This window comes from Thunnus thynnus, chromosome 5 (genome assembly GCF_963924715.1).
Source record: "Thunnus thynnus chromosome 5, fThuThy2.1, whole genome shotgun sequence".
NCBI lineage: Eukaryota > Metazoa > Chordata > Actinopteri > Scombriformes > Scombridae > Thunnus > Thunnus thynnus.
This window is the reverse complement of record NC_089521.1, coordinates 31,246,824-31,254,562: the sequence shown is the minus strand read 5'-3', so window position 1 is coordinate 31,254,562 and position 7,739 is coordinate 31,246,824.

Genomic DNA, 7,739 nt, shown 5'->3' with positions numbered 1-7,739 from the left:
CTCATGTTCACTGTCTGTTTTGGATTGAGGGTGCTCCCCAAATTGATAACACAGATGAGGAGGTGTGGTTGAATATATTGATAAATACATTACATCATGTGAGTAACCCTCAGATGATGAGACATTATTGGACATTGTGTCATCACTCCAAACGACATTCAAAATCATGCAGGAAAAACAAAACGTCATTTTAATTTCCCAAAACCTGTTTCTGCAAGGACGTTTATTTGTAAATTAGAAATGAAAGAATGCAAATGTGATCAGAAGGCGAAGGAGACTGAGAATGATCCTGGTTCCAAAAACAAGCCAGTCTGTAAGTGTTTCGATGATGATGATTTGATGCCAAAAGAGAAGGCACAGTATATTCTGAAAGATGTTAAGAGAGCAGAGGAAGATGAAGTGAGTTATGTGAATGTAGGGCATTTGTTTCAGACTCTGGGCATCAATCAGGAGATCTTTGAAGAGGCTTATAGGAGAATGGAAAGAAAGACCAAGGTGGTTTATAGGAGAGGGTTGACAAGGTTTGGGTGAATCAGTATAGTAAGCAGTTGTTAAAGTGCTGGACATGGACATACCCTTTGTCACTGACACCTATGCAGTAGTAATTTACATCACATCGTACATTACGAAAGCAGAGAGAGAAATTGGCCTATTATTGAGTAACACTGAAAAAGAAGCAACAAAACAAGGAAATCTCTCTGCTAAAGAAGCGTTAATGAAGATAGGCAGTGTATATTTACACAACAGGGACGTTTATGCCTAGGAGACGGTGTATAGGCTAACGAACATGCATCTGAGTGTTCCAGAAGAGTTGTGTTTGTGCCGACAGGGAACAACATAGTGAAGATGAGTTTACTTCTCAGTGTTTTGAAGCAGAGAGTGGCTTGTAGTGAGCTTAGGACAGAAGATATGTGGATGACTGGCATAGTGGACAGGTATAGGAACAGGCCTGACGATGATGTATTTGACATGTGCATGGCTACGTTTGCATCTGAGTATCGTGTTCTCTCCAAGAACGAAAAGTCTAATGACATGATTGAATTGAAAAATGGTTTGGGATTCATCTTGAGGAGAACATGTTCTCAGTTCACAGTCGTTCGTTATGTGTTGTGATTTAGAAAAACAAGAGGAGGCCCATTTTCAGAGTCTGCTGCAGTTGTTCCTTCCCTATAGAGCTGACTCAGACCTGAAGGCTTTGAGTTGTGTAGTCAGTTCTATAAAGATGGTGAGGTGATGTTTAGTGATGGCTCTGTGCATTCAGTTGAGAGCGTGGTCGACGAGAACAGGGCAGTTTGAAGTAGACTGTCCTAATTTGGCACGAGTTCAGGAGATTGCCGAGCAGAACAACGGGGTTGATGAAGATGTTTGGGGGGAGCTGTGTCCTGAACAGGAAGTGGAACGCCTTAAATGTGTAGAGGAAATAAGGCAACAACAGGAAGGTGAGGTAGGGGATGAGTAGTTTGTGGAAGTGATGGAGAATGTTCCAGATTTGGCTGTTGATAGCAGACAGGTTGCACATTTAGAGAGAAACAGGAACATCATGCCTAGAAGTGAGGGTTTAGCTTTGGTTGGGTCTCTGAATGAGACACAGATGGCTGTTTTTTTTATAAAGGTGAGACAGTGGTGTTTGCAGAAGGTGATGGGTAAAAACCCAGAGCCTCTGCATGTGTTTGTGACAGGGAAAAGTCATTTAATTAGAGCTATTCAGTACGAGACAGGGAGGCTGTTGTCAACTAGATGATATTTGTGTTTTGTTAACTGCATACACTTTAAACGCAGCAACAATTCATCACACTATGAGTATTGGCACATACTCTAGTTTACCTTACACCCCCTTGGGTGAAGATAAACTAAACTCTCTGTGAGCTAAATTTAGTTACCACCAAATTTTAATCATTGATATCAGTATGGTTGATCACAATCTGTTGGCCTATGTTCATGGCAGATTAAGCAGACGGGTGACTTTTCCCCATTTGGTAATGTTGGTGTGATAGCTGTTGACTTCTATCAGTTGCCTCCTGTTAAAGGCCTCTGCATAAGAGTCAGGTTGGTGTGGACCTGTGGTGCCACTTTATTGTAGTGGAGCTGAAAACAGTAGTTAGGCAGAAGAATAGCTCGTTTGCAGAGTTGTTGAACAGGTTACGAGTGCGTTCCAAGAACACCCCCATGTTAGAGAGCGACGTCGAGTTGTTAAAATCACGTGAGACAGGGGAAGAGAGCTCAGCCTTGCATATTTTCCCGACAAATATGCAAGTAAGTGACAACAATTTAAATAAGTTGTTTGACATGTGTCCTGATTATATCAAAATTGAAGCTAAAGATTTCACAATCAATAAGAAAACAGGGATATTGGAACAGGGGACTCATAGTAATGCACTGGTTGTGTGCGTCTTGAGTTTCCTCTAAGGTTAGCGTGGGCGTGTACTGTTCAAAGTTCAGGGCTTAACTGTAGATGAGGCTGTAGTGTCATTGAAGAAGGTGTTTGCACCTGGGCAGGCGTATGTAGCTCTGAGTCGTGTTAGGGCTTTGTCTGGACTGATCATCAGGGATTTTAAAGAGAAGGCCATTTACTTCAAGGACACCATAAAGGAGGCCATGGATAGTATGCCTCCATTTTTAATTGAGCAGCCAAAGCCTTCAATAAATGCACAAAGTTTCTCTGTGTATTTAATGAACGTCCAAAGTTTAAGTTGCCACCTGTTAGATATGGTGTCTTGCATACAGCATTTACAGCTTAACTGCACTGCTGTCACAGAAACATGGCTCACTGCACAATCCTCATTAAACAGTGTGCAAATTGATGATTACACTTTCCACAGTCATCCTCGAGGTTTGTGTTACAGCAGCAGTGACCCCAAATTGTCAGAACTACAGGATCTAGAACATGGTGGAGTTGGTTTGTACAGTGCAGACGATTTGGACTGTGACATTCTGCAAGTACCTGGTATGAATCTGGAGTGTTTGGTGTTCTTGTGTAACAGATTAAAGATATTGATGGGAGTAATTTATCATCCACCATGTTATCCAAATTCCTCATTCAAACATAATCTAGAGAAGTTACATGACTGGTTAAATCCAATCAGTAACACAATTGTAGTAATGGGAGATTTTAATGAAAACATTTTAAAAGGATCATCAATTTGTAAATTCATGGCCAAATTTAAACATTGTGTAACAAGAGACTACAGAGAAGAGGACATTGATTGATCACGTTTATGTTAAAACAACACAGTATGATGTGGAATGTGCAGTGATGCCTGCGTACTTTAGTGATCATGAAGGTATTCTGTGTAGTTTTAGTGTTAAAGATGATCAGGGGCAGTTAGACGACAAAGTTTGTATTTGACTGAGCATGTGGAGGCAGCTTTTGATGTGGAGTTCAATTTAGATCAGGATTAGGTTGGTTTGTCTTGCTCTTTTATTTAATAACTGAGCTGTAAATACATTTGAGACATTTGTATTTTTTTTTCATTAGCATGTACTACTTGAAGTTCACCTTCAGTAGTTTAAATAAGAATTGTTCATGTTTGTGTGCATGAAGTAAAAGCAAATCTGTTCTGGCACCACAAAGCACAGACTCTTCATTCTGCATGCCTGAGCTGCCAAACAGGACAGTAAAAAAAACTGCTGTTGTTGTTTTTCCATGCTCTCTGCTCCCCTTTGTGTCCCCCCAATCTTATGTTTTCTCTCTCTATCCATTTAAACCTCTACAGTTTCAAGTAAGATTGCAGCAGGGGACATAGATCTGACCCCTTGTTTGCATATGTGTTGCCATTTGGCCTGTAGCCACAGCCAATCTATCCCCACCCCACCTCTGGGTATCATAAAAAATGAACTGCAATTCATTTCGAAGTTCCTTTGGTACCATTTCTATCATTGCCTCAGAAGCAATCTGGAAGGAAACGAGACACACCAACTCATTGCTCATATTTTTACCTGCTTGATACAGGTTGGTGATCTGTAAATAAACCATAGCCATCTACTTTATAAGGCCAGGCTTTATTAACATGACTGCTAAAAGTTTAGAGTATTTGTAGTGATTTTGACATGCAATAAAAGACTGAAAAAGTAGGTATATCCTGTAAGTTTTCCTGAGGTAACACCATTTTGTGCTACTAACCTGGCCTGACGATTCAGTTAACAGTGGTAGAGTGTTTCAGAAGGCTCCTGTACACTGTGAATTGAGATGTTTGTTTACTGAGGTGTGTATAATTAATGTGCTTTGTTAAAATTAACGACTGAAGGTTGTGAACTGAATATTTGTTGTTAATGACACCGAAGTCTGTTTTCTGCTAAACATATGGTTAAAAAAAAAAAAAAAAAAAAAGCATTTTCTAGTTAATACATTTCTTAATTTTACTGGTTATATTTTAAGGCAAATCTGCTTTATTGAACCGTGAAGTATAGAGAATAACAGGAAACACGGAGGAGAGAGGAGCAGACATGCCACAAAGGTCCTGAGCTGGATTTGAACACAGGACTTTGTGATGACATGCACACATTTTCTCAACGAGCCACCAAGAAACTTACTTGCTTTTTAATTTCTCCACTATAATATTAGAATCGACAGATTTCACATTAATTCCATACTTTCCAGTTACCACATTATGCATTACATTTCCCTGCCATTGTGATAATGTTGCAGTGCTTATAACCCATATCACATAATGGTCTATTGTTTGTGTAGTGATTTGATTGCATTTCTGTCCATGTCTGGGTTGCCTTATTTTATGGTATCAAAATATTAAGTTCTCATTTTAAATTGTTTCATATCATTTTGTTTGTCACTTCACAGCTGGAGAATAGTCAAACCTAGGGGGATTGATGGCTTCAGTCAGAAGATTATGTACCTGTAGGCCAGCAGCATTAACAGCGCATCAACTGCCCTTGAATTCTTCCTTGGAGCTGTGCTTATTTATGGGCAAAAAAGGAGGAGAGAATGTTCATGTGGCAAGGTACCTGCTGGAACATCCAGAACATGGACCTGATAAGAATCCCTCCCCCCTCATTTTTATGTCTTTCACCTTCATATGCTGATAATCGCTACAAATATCATGGTTTCTTAATGAATATTCATTATAGAGAATGATCTTGAAAATTCAAAGCATCAATATCAAGACACTGACAGATTTGAAATGCCATATATCTCCACATTGGCTTCAATTTTCGTACGCAGAAGCTCAGTGCCTTTAGTATACACACTTTACATGACGTGAAAATATGAGAAGCACTAAGATCAGTGATGATTGAGCACCTGGCTCTAAGCCTTCTGCTTTTAATAACTTACAACTTCAGTGTATGTTGGAGTTAAGAAAAGAGGTTCATTTTGGCTCTTCTGAAGATGTCCTCTGCCTGTCCAGTAATTCTATCTTTAACTCGTCTTTTCATTGATGTCTATACAATGTCCGAAAAAAGGACATAAAAACCTTTCATTGTGGCTCCCCTGAGGACGTCTTCGGGATGTCCAGAAATCCTGTATTTATGACATCTTTTGGATGACTTGCTCACTGGGTTGTGTTTTAGTGTGTTTGCAAAGACCACCAAGCATTATAGTTTCTCTTGCTGCTTTGGATCCTATTAAAAAGAGATTTTTTTTTTCTCCCTCATTTAATTTAAAAAAAGCTTTAATGTCAGTGAGACAGTCAATGAGAGCATTTCCTATGGTACAGTGAGACACATTAGTAATAAATACATTTTTTGATAAGTTTCATAAATTATAAGCAGTTCAGTTAAGTTAGGTAAGGTGTGTGTAACGTAGTGTCCTTTCTTAGACATAGAGGAAAGTGATCAACATCTGCACTTTGGCTGTTAAGTATGGACATACTGTAACTGAAATTGGCAAAAGACCAGGCAACTTGACTGTTTATAACGGTTTAGTATCTTAAACCTTTTCATTTTATTAGAGTCGCACATGATTTTTATTTCATGTTTGTGATTTATCGTTCATATCTTAAGCAACTTTAAGACATTTAAGACTAACTTAATTTTGTGGAAAATTCAGAATCTTGAATGAGACTTTGATAATAAATAAGAAGACTGTCTAACGATGTAAGTTACATATTGGCAAACTAACGTGATTCACTGAAGGGCTGATAAATACAGGAAAACTACCACTACAAGTAAATGTGATTACTATTAGCGACAAAAATAAAAACTTGCTATAACTAATTCTAACGTTAGCTTACTTAGCAGTCACCCTGCTAGCGTCATGGTATTGAATCGCAGCAGCAAACTGAGAAAATGCAAGTTCATCTGCCACTTCATCATAGTAACCAAGAGCAGGAGCTAATGTTGGAAGTTCGTCAGTTACTGGTGGAGTAAAGCAGACGGCATCTCAGAGTCAGCTGTTGCTTTGCTTCATCCGTTTAGCTAACGCGGCTCTTCACTTCCCTCCCTCACATCTCATTAATGTAGTTCACGAAATGGGACATCCTTGCTTACGTCATTTTGAGGAGATGGCAATTACTCAAGCGCACCATATCGACTGACGAAATAAATAAAATAATCACACGACCATAACTGTTTAAAAGGAAAACCTCTTTGGTTAATACTGATAATTCATTTTATTTATATGCACAATGTCAAGAGAAACAAAAAACAAAACATTTACAATTCTTTAGTGAACATCTAGATTAAGATTTACACGATTGACTGCTGACATTAATCCTGGAACTGGCTCATTCCTTCTGATAACGTTACTTTCAGTTACTATCCATTTATTCATAATGTTACGTTAGCTTATCTTCATAAATATGGCTGTGCTGCCTGCATGTTTTCCGATTTTGACTAGTTGTTGTTGCTGCTTCTTGTTTAATTCAATGGAAATTAACTCTACCGTAGGTTATGCAAAACCTACCTTTGATTCTTGCAACATCAACATATGTAATTATAACATTTCAATATTTATCTCATGTAATCAGGGGCGGATTAATCTGCTTGGGGGCCCCAGAGCAAAAAAGTAGGTTTAGACCCCTTTTTGATTCCCCCTCCTCACACTAATTTGTGTTTGATCTTTTATCAAAAATCACAGATTTTACTTATTATGTTTCTGTTCACACTGTCAGTAAAAAGTGTTAACATATGCGGGGAAATATAAGTCCTGTTTTTTTTCCTGCAGTTTTAAAAAGGTAATTCATGCCTCATATTCCCAGTTGGTGTTGAAGAACTGCTTTGCATTCAGCTATTGCCCCTTGTCTTGACAGGCCAGGGCGGTGGTGAGTAATGATACTACCATAGGAAGCTAATAGGGTAAAACAGTACAGATAACAGAATATACTGGAGTGGGGACTTAACGGGCCAACACAGCAGAGATAACGGCAGTTCACCTGGTCCCAAAAGACAGAAATGCCTGAAAGACACAATTATAGTTTCTACTCTGTTCCGAAACTTTTCAATTAAAAACACACTTCAATTAAATCTGCTTTATACCACCAATCCTCCAGGATCTGTTCAATTTGTTTTATTGAAGTGAGGAAATATGAGCTACAAGAAAGCAGTGTTCAATCAACTCTTAGATTGTCTCCGTACGTTCATCTATTTGAGAAATAAAACCTTTAGAATAAACTGTTCACATTAAAACATCTTCAATTCTTCTCTTGCTGGGGTGAGTTAGGGGCTATTTACATGAATAAACACAGCTAAGCATGAACATGTAACATTTGAAAGTCAATTTCTAGTACATAAATATTTATTATTCATATGTATCATACATGAATGGTTTTCCTGTTTTCCAATTATTA